The sequence below is a fragment of the Crinia signifera genome, chromosome 1 (assembly GCF_055691185.1).
Source record: "Crinia signifera chromosome 1, ASM5569118v1, whole genome shotgun sequence".
In the NCBI taxonomy this organism is placed as follows: domain Eukaryota; kingdom Metazoa; phylum Chordata; class Amphibia; order Anura; family Myobatrachidae; genus Crinia; species Crinia signifera.
In genome coordinates, this window is record NC_139217.1 from 369,436,082 (window position 1) to 369,451,826 (window position 15,745).

A 15,745-nucleotide genomic window follows, 5' to 3' on the forward strand; every position below is an offset into this window, starting at 1 on the left:
AATAAACCACACTTCTTACAGTAATAAACCCACAAACCCAGACAGTAAATTCAATAGGCTATGTGAGATACAAATGTACCTCTATGATGGATACGCATTTGGTGAGCCTTACATGGCAAATTACAATGCATGCCTACTATTTGCTTTCTGAAGATAAGAGGATAAAAAATATAAACAGTGTCTGAAACTCACATAACATTTCAGCCATCTACAATTTAAACCTACTGTTTTCATTGAATGTGAGAAATGGGGACTGTCAGTATTACATGGGCAATGTTGTGTGTGAAAATTTGTTTACCAATGGGCACATTAACTTACTGCAGAAATAATATGCAAATTATTACTGGAAGGTGCATTAAAGGTATAGGAGTACCCAAAATTGAGCAGCTTACAGCAAATTCTGTTGCAGTGTGTCTTCAGTAATCTTCCTCTGCAAAATGAAACCATGTTTTGTAACCTTTCCGCTGGAGTGCAGGCTTATTCAACCCAGGATGCCGGCAGCTAATTAAACTGCTGCACCGGCTTTTGAGGCAATCAGATCTCGCGTACTTTACGGCAGCCAATCATAGCGGCTGCCAGTACGTGAACTCTGATTGGCTCACCAGCTGATGCTGCATTTTAATTGGCCACCAGCATCCTGAGTTGAAGAAGCCTGTGCTCAGAGACCTCCGGGCTGCAGCTCAGCGGAAGAGGAGATGGGGGAGCAGGAGCCAGGTTATGATAAGTAAAGTGAGGAGGAGGGGGCCAGGAACTGGAAATGAGTCCCGAGACCCAAAATTCCTGATGGCAGCTCTAGTTATATTCAATGGTCATATACGTGTCACCGTTCTGGTATCCTTTAGATTAGGCTTGGGACCCTTGGTATGAGCTGAGACATACAAAAGGCTTGATGTTACTCTGACTCATAAGTGAACATTAGCATAGGCACCATAGCGAAACATAGGAAATACGGATACTGAAATTGGACCAGAGGAATCAACTAGATCAGAAGGCGGCAGCAAGTCTAGTGGCCAACTAAGGCCAGTTAGGCAAGCAGCACATGCCAGAAGTTAAGTGTCCCCCCTGGAAATCAAAGCAGCATAGCATTGGCAAAGCGTATCCTGGACTCAAATCAGGGGTGACATGTAATGGGATGTGAAAAAAAATTTGGGGTGATATTCACACTTTTTGCCGAAATCACATAGTTAATGAGATGTGAAATGCGGCAAAAATCGCGCATTTTTGCCGCAAAATTGCACATTCTGAAGTGGCGATTTTTTGTAAGGCTGGAACTCGCATCCATTATAAAGTATACAAATTGCATATCTAGGGGGAGATTCTGTAAAGCAGAAATGCGGTAAAAACTCAGTTTTCGGGGGTTTTACTGCATTTCTATATGCTATATGGCGCCTCCGCAGTGCCAGCGATGCGGAGGGAATCGGCAGCAAAAGCTGGTGATTCCCTGCAGAAGCCCATGGGCTTCTTACCGCAGCGCTGTTTGAGGGATCTGTCACGGATCCCTTCCAGCAAGCCCTGCGGCCAGTGCGTAACTCTGCGCATGCGCAGATGGACTCCCGGGTCACAGACCCGGAAGTCCAGCACCGGCACCGCATCGCAAGGGACAGCTCTTATCACAAGAGCTGTCCCTTGCGTTAATAACGGCATATGTTACAGCATATGCCGTTATTAATAATGCGGTAGCCGGCGATAATGGGCGCGGATGTTACAACATCCCGCCCCTAATGAGTTGCGACTTTGGGAAAATGTTACTAAAAATCGCCACACATGCAGACCAGGTTCCGACAAGTGGATGTGACAGAACCATGCACAGATCATTGAGATCTGTGCATGGTTCTGTCTTAAAAAATGTGTAAAAGTTAAATTTAAAAAAAATGGCGTGGAGTCCCCCCTCCTGAGCATAACCAGCCCCGGGCTCATTGAGCCAGACCTGGTTCCAAAAATATGGGGGACAAAAAGTGTACGGGTCCTCCGTATTTCTGAAACCAGCCCCAGACTTTTGGACCAGTCCTGGTTCCAAAAATACAGGGGACAAAAAGACTGGGGGTACCCCGTATTTTGGAATCAGCACCGGGCTCCAACAGCCCGCGGTGTCATGCTACAGTCGGGGGACACTTTTTACATAAGGTCCCCCGGCCGTATAATTCTCACCGTGGCTGGTCAGCCTTGGACAGGGTACCTGGGGAAGTGGAGACACCCCCCCACAATAAAGGGCCCCCCAAGGCTTCACCCATCCAGGGCTGAAGCCCTGGGCTGTCATCGGTGTCCGTGGGCTTTGGATGCCGGCCTCATAGGATTAAAACATCCATACAGGTGAACTACAAGTCCCAGCAGGCCTCCCCCGCATGCTGGGACTTGACGAACCACAAGTCCCAGCATGTGGGGCATTAATGGGCCCGCTGGAACTTGTAGTCTACCTTTAAAAAGAATGTTTAAAAAAACACACACAGAGAAAAGTACAAGTTTATTACACACATTCATTTTACACCAATATACTTACAGCACCAGGGTCCAACGCTTACTCCCTCCTCCACTGCCGGCTCACCCTGCACTGACAGTGGGGTGAGCCGGCTTCCTCCGTCCCTGCTAACAGCTTCTATAGCGCTGTCACAGCGCTATAGAAGCTGTTAGCGTGGAGACGCTTTCAGCCAATGACGGCTGACCTATGCGTCTATGTATTCTTTCGGTGTGCACTGTCCCTTTGTAAGGTTTGGAAGGGCGCAAATTTATAGTTTGCAGGAGAGCGCCAATCACCCTAGCACCGGCCCTGGGTGTACTTCAAACTGAGATCTATATTGCAGTGTAAAAATAAAGCAGCCAGTATTTACCCTGCACAAAAACACCCAACTCTAACTCTCTCTACACATGTTACATCAGCCCCACCTGCAGTGCATATGGTTTTGTCCATTAGAGAGTGATTGTGCCTTTCGGAGTGAATCAGAATAACCCCCTATATCATTAATGATATAATTTAAAATCTATGCACTATATCAATTGTCAATAAGTTCCTGGCCGTTCAACGGTTATTGTTTGGAATATCATATCATTGGCACTGTCGTCTAATGTGTGTCCAGCTTTCATGTGTATGCAACTTGGAAACTGTGGTGCTGTAACAGTGCAATGGAGAACTCCACAGAAGGCATCCTGTCAAGATTTCAATCTAGTGCATGAATGAGCTGAAATCCATGAATAAGGTGTTCAATATAGTGCATATATCTATGAAAAAAACCTTAATGCTGAGGTCTTTGCCATTAAATCATCTATATAAGAGTGAAAACTGTTCCTGATCCATCATTAAATGATGCCTCTTCCAGAGAACACAGGTGTTTACTAAACATGAAACTCCCAGCAGCAATTTTGGGAATCAGGGGGGAGAAGTGAAATAGATAGATCTGACCTGGAATGGGTGTTGGGGCATTGGGGGATGCTCTAACGGGCCAGACATTCAGTCCAACTAGAGCTTGTGGAATAGTCTATAAAATGCAGTTCTGGGTGGAGGTATTCAAGGTTTTCTCAAATTAATAATTTGATTTATCTGAAGTCTGGCTGTACACCCAGAGCAGCTTGAAAGGCCCGGAGATGCAATGCTGTATTTTCCTACTCCTACAGATAGCAGTGTTATGGATACAAAGCTCATGATCTGGAATTAGGAGAAACCCCCCAGCTGGATTGTTGAGGCCACTGGCAAGAAGGCTAATGACATATAGTAACTAGAATGCCAATATAACAGGTGCAATAATACTGTACAAATACACTACATAGAATTATGCATAGCTTATTTAACTTTGCCTAAGAGTAAATCCTTTAGAAATTCAAAACCACGCTGCACAACCTTATGTAGCTCCCAGCAATACCTGCTTCCCCTGATCACATATTACACCACATGCAGGGTACAACAATAATAATAGCTTTATTTAGATTTTTCCTTTGTTCCCATATAAGCTATGCACTTTCATTTTTAAAGCAGATTGTTTGTTCATAGCCTAGATCTCAAAAAGGGAATCCAACATAAAGCAATTAATTAAATGGATCCTTCCTCTGCACTGTGCAACTCTAGATGATGTAGTTGATGAACACAATGTCAGGAAAAGTGTGAAAATGAATGTTTGGAACAGCCTTTCATCTTAACAGATAAAGGGAACAAGATGCTGACACCTGTCCGGTCCCGCTCTACAAACAGACTAATTAAGCATGGTACACGGAAATGATTTGCCATTATATAAGCTGTGAAGAAAAGAAAAGCTTGTCAATTACTTTAAGTACTGCCTATGTTTACTTTTCTAGGAGAGAGATGATGTTCCTTTGAAGATCTTATCTGTGGAGTGATTTCCATTACTTATGGGAGCTGAAATGGACTTCAGGTTCTGCAGAGGATCTTCACAAAGTAACATCAAGAATTAATAAATTGTAGCACTCCTGATTTGAACTGAAGGTCACACAACACACTGTTGATATTATTATTATTATTATTATTATTATTATTATTATTAATAAAAATAATAATAATAAACTAATTTATTAGGCATCACAAGTGGTCTGTAATCCTGCTAAAATAAGCATACAAACATACAATACAGAGGGTTAAAACATACAGCACAGAGATAGCGGATCAACGATATCTAGAACAACCATGTTATGTTCAACCCCACTTATTCAAACCAGTCTAATTAGGTGTCTGAAGATAGTCGTCAGTGTCTAGATCGACAGTAACAAAACTTTGACGCAAGCGTTAGGTCAACGGGATCGTGATCGAAAGTCACAGGGTTGACATGAATTTTTCACGTTATTTTGATGGCACAGGTCACATGGCCACCAAATAAGTATAAGTGTCCCCTTGCATGGCTCAATGCACTCGCCATTTCCCTCAGGTGCGGTGCCTCACTGCGCACGGCACACTATTATGATCTAACTCTATGCCCACTTGGATGGCAAAGTATGAACCAAGTCGACCTAATGCTTGTGTCTAACTTTCCTTACTGTCGATCTAGACGCTGTCAACTATCTTTAGGTCATCTAACTAGATGCGTTCGATTAAGCTTTTCCACCATGACATGGTTGATCTAGACACCATTGATCCGTCAACCAGCTATGGTACAGAGAACAGTAATATAATATAGCAGAAAATGAACAGATACTGTAGCACTACAGCCCTGATGCAAAAGGTGCAACAGAAATATTCAGCATAAGCTGAAACAGTAATGGAGTGAAGTCTGGGGGCAGAGCTGCCAGGAGGAGGTGTAAAGTGTAGCTTGTGTATAAAATAATTATGAATTACAAAATGGAGGGAGGAGGGCCCTGCTCTTGATTGGAAAAAATCAAGGTTAGAGCAGTAGCAGGTGAGATGGTTTTTAGACAAGCATGGAGGGAGGAAAAGATGGCCAAGTAGGGGCAGAAAACGAGTGATAGGAGGAGATTTTGTAATGCAAGACCACAATATTGGAGATGAAAAAGGAGGCAAAGAGAGTGTCAATAAGCGGGAATGGGAGGGGATGGGGGAGAAGGGGTGAGTTGAATGTGGCAGCAAGGACTGATGGACTGAAAAGAGATGTAAAAACTTGAAGAAGGATTGCTTAGCAAGGAAGAGGGTAGAACTATAGGAGGAACTTGAATTGGAAGAAGTCCACCAAAGAGTGAGAGTTCCCTCATTGGTGTTCAGGGATGCATGTGAATTTTAAGAGGAACCAGGGAAATTTGGAGTATATGGACCACTGCACTGCCTGTGTATGTCCTCGGGCAGCAGGAGGATCCGGCCGGGTGACTGTGTATGTGCGGTGGGCTGCGGAGGACAGTTGTACTCATAGAACCCCCCTGTCGGCGGTCCTGCTCCTGTTACCAGGGCATCCTCAAGCACACTGAGTAATGGCATGTCCAGTTGCTATCATTGTCTTTCCTGCATCAGCAATATCTGCTATATCAGTGCTTTGAACATCCTGTTTGTTACCCGATCTGCCTGTTTACCTGCATTGGGTGTGATATAGCTGCCAGACAATATCTAGGTTGGCAGTGATCAGGTATACAGTCAAAAGGTCGACATGCACAAGGTCAACATCAACAAAAGTTGACAAAAGCAAAAGTTCAACATGGTAAAGGCCAACACATGTGATTTAAAACATTTTTGGGGGGTGTCAATGTCAAAACCTGAGCACATGGATCCTTAATTACAGTACTGCACAGGCTAGGTGCCTCTCTCCATTGCCATGGTGCTCGGCACACTTTTCCATTCCGAGTCCACTTGGATGGTAAATCTCCCAGAAAAATACAAAAAAAAGCTCATGTTGACTTTCATTTGTTGACCTTTTTGCTTGTGTCGTCCTTTTGGCACTGTTGATCTTGCGCATGTTAAACTTTGGTGTCAACCTATAAAATTTTGATCTAGACATTGGTGTCAGCCATTCGGAAACCAAGGGCATTACCTGTTCATCTTCTAACTTCAACCTCCGACAATTCCTACTTCCAGGCGCTGTTCTCCTTTCTCTGAACTTAATATACAGTATATACAACAACCGCCATGCCTGAGAAACATGTTTTGTTTTAAAGCTCTCCAATGACGGTCCAGACTTTCCTTTTGCTCCTCAATTTTTAAATTAGATTGTGTATTATTATTTTTAAAGCAATGCTAAATGAATGTTTATGAGCAGAAATACAATATTACAATATTTACTTTTTATGAAGAAAACAGTAGCGGGAGTCCAGTAGGTAGTCATTGTCTAATAATAAACACACTGAATCGCAATTGTTCTGGCAGATAGAGGAGGTGAGGCCGTCCCAAGAGGCTAATTCAAGTGAATTTTGCAGAATTTGTCTATTTTGGACAGATAAATTGAGCACATTGATTCCGAAGGGATTGAATGATGAGTTTAATCTCGAATGTTTCTTGAAGTTATAGTTTTTTGTGAACTTGTGGAATAAAGTCATCATTCACCACAATAAGAAGCTTTGCTTTTGTCTGTAATTTATTATATCATTTTATATTAGTGAATTAATTTATTTTGTAATTCTATGATTAGTTTTAAGTTATTGGCATCATCATTGAATTACTTTCTAAATAAATGTATCTTATAGAATGATATTTATATTCAATTAATAAATACAATATAAAATATATGAATGTTTTAGTGCATTATGATGTCATGATAATCTGGTAACCATCAAACGCTGTGATTTCTTAAGACAGATACCATGGCCAATGTGTAAGTGTCGCAGGGTCTGTGGTGGACATGGCTTCTGCACCCATATATACTACAGTTATATTTACCTCTCCACCCTCTCCAGAGTCCAGAACGGGGCAGCCATTCGGTGCAGCAGAAGTCACAGGGAAAATATTGCACAGGGAATAGTTAGAGACTACTGTACTAACAGAGAGAAGAAGGCCCGAACCATACACAACCCACACACAAGCCATGTACTCTCTCAAACTCTCCCTGATATAGGGCAGTATTAATGCTTTAGGGACCTGTGTACAGTGGGCGCACCAGACCTGCACCTTATCATGTGCCTGCAGCTTTCCAGGTGTTCAGAGCGGCTGCCTCGCTACTTCCCTGCCCAGCTTCCTGGCTCCTCCCCATAAGCATGTCCACAGTTTCTCCAGGTATATTGAGGCATCTGCCAATGGGTCTCCTTGTTGTGCACACTCAACCTGTATCTCCTGCTGAAGTCATTACATCTATTAGAAGTAGGGATTTTATAGAGGGGGTATGGAAAGGGATTTAGTGTCCATTCTAGGACTTACTATAGTACGTACCAGAAAAAGGGGTATGGTCACTTAAAAGGGGACACGTTTTTAAGATGACAGATGATAAGACAGACTTGGATGGTAACTCTGACGCATAGACAGCCACTGACACATTTACACACAGACTCTGGCACAGGGGTAAATTTACTAAGATGTAGTAAATCTTTACAAAGGTTTATATTTTAGATGGGATGTTACTACTGGCAACCATTATACTTTTTATTTATTTAGCACCTTCTAGAAGATATTAGCTATAATCTAGCAACATTACATTTGAAATAGAACTCCCATCTTAGTAAATTTCCCCCACAGGCAGATGCGGACACACAGATGCTGACACACTAATACTGATAAGCAGTCAGTTGCTAACACATAGATGCTTACACACAGATGCTGTTTCATGGACCATGATGGTAACTCACAGATAGACACAGACAGATGCTGACACGCTGTCACAGACACTGACAGATGCTGACACACTGCCAGATCCGGACACAGACAGATGATGACTTACAGATGCAAGGAAGCTGAAACTGACATATACAGGTGCTAGCACACTGGCAGACGCTGACATACACAAAAGCAGTAATATGGATGCTGATACACAGAAAGATGCTAACACATGGACACTGACACACATGCTAACACATGGACACTGACACACAAATACACAGGCAGACATTTACACACTAACCTGGACACACTGATAAATGCTGACACGTGGACAGACGCTGACATACTGATGTTGACTCAAAGACCGCCAATGACACATTGATGCCAACACACAAAAATACGCTGACACATCGACACACTGAAAGATGTCCGTGCCACCTGTGTTTTTCTATGTATTCTATGTACACTGTAATTTCATCTGTAAAGAGCTTGTGATTTTTGCTGATGATAATAAACTTGTAAACAATGTGAGTCCCATAGCTCCTGAATGCACCTGTTTGTCTCTCAAGGACTTACACACCTCGATTAGTAAATGATTTGCCTGGCAACAACAATATGGATAATTTTCCTTTGCTATCGTTAGGAGTACATTTATTTCCTTATTCATAACATATTTCAATATATTGTCTGCTGCCATTAATAAAATAAGGCTTGTGTTGATAAAATAATATTTTTTGGGGATTTTTTATCACATGACTTCAAGATCTGGTTTTTTTTTTTCTAGACATAACGGTGCCCCACAGGCAGACATCCGAATTATCCTTCTGCTCTCCGTCATGAGCAGGATAAATATTTCATGTGTTTGTTTTCCTAAGTATTAAAGTTACCCTTCGCAGCGATATTCCTCAGAAATCTTGTGCTATACATTTACAGTTGTTTCTTTGTGAAGTCTGCTATGATTTTCATAAAATAATGATGCTGCATAAAAATACTAAATGGGCTGACTACAGGCTTATGATTAAACAGTGACCTGTAAATGTCCACAACATATTCTAGAACAGAACTGCCCAACTGTCTCATGATTTATGTTTCTTTTTCTTTTATAGAAACATACAGCCTATATTTACCAAATAAATTATTATCTTAAAAATAAAGGTCATGGTCTAGAACGGGCCAAAAGTTCTCAAAATAATTTTTTTATTGAAATCACACAAAAGCCATATATATTCACTACATAAACATATTTTTTTATATATATATATATATATATATATATATATATATATATATATATATATATATAAGGAAATCAAAGAAGAGACGCACCAATGAGCATATATTCAACGTACATTTACTGCACACATAAAGCTCACGTACATTTAAGGTTTTTTAAAATTATATGCTTGCCAGCCTGGTAGTACAGATAGCCACTGTCGACCTCTCCGATAGTACAAAATGCCGCCGCCCAGCTGCAGACCAGAAGATCACACACCAAGACGCCGGAGCCTCGCCACGGACGAACAGGATCAGCAGGACCACCGGTGGAAGAAAGGACGTCACTCCGTCACAAGAACAAGCCACGCCCAACGCATTTCGACTACGGTCTTCGTCAGGGGGTGTGGTTAACCCAGGTAAGTAACAGGTTTATATACCCTATTTTTTTCACAGGTGGCGTCATTATCTCATCAGTTAGAAAAAAGCCGGCAAGCATTTACAACTTATCAGGCACAATTACAATACAGATAATACATTCCAAATACATTTAATACAATAAACAAAAACAGGCCGGTACCTAGCAGCAAATATGCATCTTATGCAATATCTACAAAAAACTCAATCTTTTAAAAACATTTATATATAAATAGAGAATAGAAAAATACAAAAATAGAAAAATATATAAAAAAAGTCATGTATACATACATATATATACATCTAAAAACATTTAATCATATATATGCAATTATGATGCCCGGTCTCAGCCTGAAACGACAAAATATATTAAAAAACAATTCATAGTGCAGTTTCTAAGTACTAAAAATCATACTACTATTGGATATCGGAAAATAGCAGCAAATAGGACTAGCAGCAGACATAGATCACTATAGGACCATAAGCAATGTTGTTAAAGTAATATATTTATATGTATATCAACCATAAAGACAGAAATACATCAGAAAACATCTAATTAAAAAAAAATTACAGCTACATGATATATGACTCGAATGTGGTCGACACTACCACTGTGAACATAATGTCTGTTCGCAACTTCTTTAAAGCTGGATCGACAGAGCACAGCTCAACAGTGCCCAACCAGCCAGACAGCTGACGACACATGACAATCAATCTATCACAGAAAGGGGGTAATGTTGCAACCTTCATTCAGACCTCGCGGGGCCATAGTTCCTAAGGTATAAATCCAGAAGGTTTCTCTTTTACTCAATTTTTTCTGGATATCCCCACCACGCTCATCTAAGGTCACGTGTTCAATAGCCTTAAATGTCAAATTTTCAATACTGGAATTGCAGCAATTTAAAAAATGTCTTGGGACACTATGTAGGACTATTTTATTTTTAATGCTCCGAGCATGTTCTAATATACGAAGTTTTAGTTGTCTTTTTGTTTTCCCCACATAGCGTTTACCGCATCTGCATTCCAGAAGATATATCACATTAGTCGTGGTACAACACATGCAACTCTTTATATCAAAAGACTTGCTATTGTCATAATTGGAAAATTTGTGTCGATCCCGACTGGCATGTCGACAAACCTTACATTTGTTACATGGGAAAAAACCTTTTGTTGAACATAACCAACCATTGCCAATTTCTGACTTCAAATTACTAGGCGCTAAGATAGACTTTAATGAATAAGCCCTTTTAAAGACTATCTGTGGTTTTTCAGGTAGCACAGATTTCAGAAGCGGATCCAACATAAGGATATCCCAGTGTTTTACAAGGATATCTTTAACAAGTTTACCTTGGGAGTTGTAAGACGTCACAAAGGGTACAAAAACTTTTTCTTCGTCCCTAGTCTTATTACGATATTGTAACAACTCTGGTCTCTCAAGGTTTTTAGCTTTTAACTTACACTTCTGAACCAGGGAATCAGGGTAATGTTTTTCTGCAAACCTCTTATCAAAAATCAGGGCTTGTTCATCAAATTTGGCATCAGTACTGCAATTTTTCTTTACCCTCATATATTGTGAGTATGGTACATTATCGAGCCATTTTTGATAGTGACAGCTATTGTAGTCAACATAACTGTTACTGTCGACACTTTTCAAATGAGTATACGTGTTGATCTTAGGGTCATTTGGCCAATTTTCTGTATCCAACACCAGATCCAGAAACTCAATTTTTTTACTGCTAGTGTTACTAGTGAAATGTAGATTATAATTATTCACATTTAATTGTGTCATAAAGATCTGAAAGGATTCTACATCACCTTGCCACACAATGAGGAGATCATCGATGTACCTTTTAAAACATTTCAAATTATTTTTAAAGTTCACATTAATGTCGACATTATTCTCCTCCCACTCGCCCAAGTAAAGATTCGCCAGACTCGGCGCATAGGGCGTCCCCATAGCAACTCCTCGTTGCTGGAGAAAAAACTCGTTTTGAAAACAGAAGAAATTATTCTCCATAACAAATCTGACACAATCCAAGAGAAATTTCTTAAAGTCATCGCCTACAGTAGGGTCTTTATCTAGATAGTATTGAATGGCTCTCAAACCACCTGAATGAGGTATGGAGGTGTACAATGCCTCAACGTCAATAGTACACCATAAAAAATCATCTTGCCATTGTATAGTTTCAATGAATCTTAATACTTCTGTCGAATCCTTGAGGTATGAATTTAAACTGGAGACATATTTTCTAATATGCAGATCCACAAATTCAGACAATGCTGAAGTGGCTGACCCGATCCCGGCGACTATTGGCCGACCCGGGGGTTTTACCAGACGCTTGTGCACCTTTGGCAAATAATAAAATATTGCCACAGGGGGGTATGGAATAATAATGTATTGTGCTTCTTTTGGTGACAAGCATTTATTTTTAACACCTTCATCAATCATTAGTCTGATTTTTTCCAGTGGGGTAGTGGGATCTTCATTTAATTTCATATAAGTTGTCGTATCATTAAGCAATCTGTATGCCTCTTCAAGATAATCATTTCTATTAAGTACGACTATCCCCCCCCCCCCCCCCCTTGTCAGCTTGTTTAATTATAACATTTTTGTTTTTTTCTATGCTACGTATTGCTGAATATTCATTTCTAGTTAAATTCTTATTTTTCTTGTTACCTGCAGTTTCTGCATTTTTACATAATGCTTCAAAGTCTTGTTTAATGAGACTTGAAAAAGTTTCAATATAATTTCCACGGGATTCAACAGGATAGTACATGGATTTTGGCTTTAAACCTGTGTTGTTCACAATTTCATTAATGTCAGATCTAGTTGTAGGCTGCTCAGAATTTTTAGAGAAATGCCTCTTTAATGTCAAGGTACGGGTGAATTTATTGGCATCAACAAACAATTCAAGAAGTTGCGAACAGACATTATGTTCACAGTGGTAGTGTCGACCACATTCGAGTCATATATCATGTAGCTGTATTTTTAATTGCCACTCTTCTTAATTAGATGTTTTCTGATGTATTTCTGTCTTTATGGTTGATATACATATAAATATATTACTTTAACAACATTGCTTATGGTCCTATAGTGATCTATGTCTGCTGCTAGTCCTATTTGCTGCTATTTTCCGATATCCAATAGTAGTATGATTTTTAGTACTTAGAAACTGCACTATGAATTGTTTTTTAATATATTTTGTCGTTTCAGGCTGAGACCGGGCATCATAATTGCATATATATGATTAAATGTTTTTAGATGTATATATATATGTATGTATACATGACTTTTTTATATATTTTTCTATTTTTCTATTTTTCTATTTTTCTATTTTTCTATTCTCTATTTATATATAAATGTTTTTAAAAGATTGAGTTTTTTATAGATATTGCATAAGATGCATATTTGCTGCTAGGTACCGGCCTGTTTTTGTTTATTGTATTAAATGTATTTGGAATGTATTATCTGTATTGTAATTGTGCCTGATAAGTTGTAAATGCTTGCCGGCTTTTTTCTAACTGATGAGATAATGACGCCACCTGTGAAAAAAATAGGGTATATAAACCTGTTACTTACCTGGGTTAACCACACCCCCTGACGAAGACCGTAGTCGAAACGCGTTGGGCGTGGCTTGTTCTTGTGACGGAGTGACGTCCTTTCTTCCACCGGTGGTCCTGCTGATCCTGTTCGTCCGTGGCGAGGCTCCGGCGTCTTGGTGTGTGATCTTCTGGTCTGCAGCTGGGCGGCGGCGTTTTGTACTATTGGAGAGGTCGACAGTGGCTATCTGTACTACCAGGCTGGCAAGCATATAATTTTAAACCTTAAATGTACGTGAGCTTTATGTGTGCAGTAAATGTACGTTGAATATATGCTCATTGGTGCGTCTCTTCTTTGATTTCCTTGCATGTGTATCCATTGGATCTTGGTACGATCCCCCTTATGAAGAGGACAGCACACATTTATGGAGATTGTGGACATTACACTGCATTATTGAGGACTATTTGCGCTGGGTATCTTGTTTCCTATATATATATATATATATATATATATGGAAGGCGGCGTCACTCCAAAAGGACTTGGTCAAAAGTATTTATTAGAACATCACATAAATGGTCACAGCGCCATATGTGGCGCTGTGACCATTTATGTGATGTTCTAATAAATACTTTTGACCAAGTCCTTTTGGAGTGACGCCGCCTTCCATCTATTACCTGCTTACTCTATGCGGAGGGCACCCAGAGGCATCTGATCGACAATAAGGAGTGAGTGCCGGCTCGCACCCCCAGTATATATATATATATATAGGTTGCTTGTTGAGAACGCACACCAATCAATGCAATAGTGAGTGCTCGGTCAGAAAATTATGCAGTCCATAAATCAAATGTAAAAACCAAGGTGTCCACAAATGATGGGACCAGCACATTCATGTAGTGAATAATCAGATATTTAATAAAGTAGGCAAATAATACTCATCTACAGGCAGTAGCAGCTAAGTAACCACGGGTATATTCCTCTCAGTGGTAGCCATAAACATGAAGCATAGAAGCCATACATGTACCCTAAAAAAATATATATATATATTCCTTTTCTTACTTTATTCATTTATTAAGCTGTTTTATTATGAAAACCATAGGAATGTAATTGTGAAAATCAGGCACAAACGGGATAAATACGGATAACCGGCGGACAGGATGTCAACGCTCAGAGTACAGACACCTGCATCCCAGGAGACAGGTTAGTAATGTATAATTATCAACCCCAGGTCACCCCCAGGTACCCGCTGCCTTAACCTCACCCCCCCCCCTCCCCCACAACCTAACCCTTACCCCAACCTTCTAAGTGTCTAACCCTAAGTCACCCCACTAATGTCTAAACCTAACCCCACTTCCCTGGCCTGATCCGCCCTGTATACTCGTCAATCAGGATCCTAGCTGTCAGTATCCCGGAGTCAGCATCCTGATCCTTTTGGGGTTCAAGCACGGGTCTTATAAAGGCAGTCGGGATACCTACATCGGTATACTGAATGCCAGTATCCTGACCGCCGGAATGCTGATTTTATCCAGAATAAACAATAGTTTATTGTCTCTGGTTGCCGGGAAACCCCCCTTCTCTTAGCAAGTGGCTCAAACTATGACCACAATAGTAATGATATATAATATAATAGAGATGCTGCCACATCATGCATTTTAATTAAAATGGCAGACTTGTGGCACATGCCCAGTGGTAACAGCTTCTTCAAACAAATTTGCTGTGTGTATGGGTCTTAAGTGGACAGGACTAGAGAGTACCTGCCAGGAAGAAGAGACAGGAGCCTTACCATGAGGTGGGAGGATGTCTGCTTAGTGCAGTACTTGTTCTATTATGTTTGTGTACAGTATTTATTATAGTAAGTAAGTAAGTAAGTTTTATTTATATAGCGCACTTTCTCCAACAGGACTCAAGGCGCTTTACAGACAATAAAAATAACAATGCACATACTGCAATACAAAGGGTTATCAGTACAAGGAACAGGCAACAATGGCAGTACAAATGTACATCACACATACAGATATGCACAAGACGCATTCTAATAAGGGACACGGACATGGGGAACATATTTACCGAGCTGTGCAGTACCCAGGCAGCCATTCAGCTGCGCCACATGGTGATTGCACAGCCAGTAACAGTACTGATATATATAAACTAGATGTACTCTAATGAGGAGCACAGACATGGGGACCATATAATTACTGAGCTGTGCAGCACCCAGTCAGCCAATCAGCGGCGCCACATGGTGATTGCACAGCCAGCTAGGTAGCCAGTAACAGTACTGATATATATACTAGATGTACTCTAATGAGGGTCACAGACATGGGGAACATATCATTACTGAGCTGTGCAGCACCCAGGCAGCCAATCAGCGGCGCCACATGGTGATTGCACCAGCCAGTACTGTACATATAGAACACAAAAGAACAGTACAGGGTACACAGAACTAGTCATAACACAAT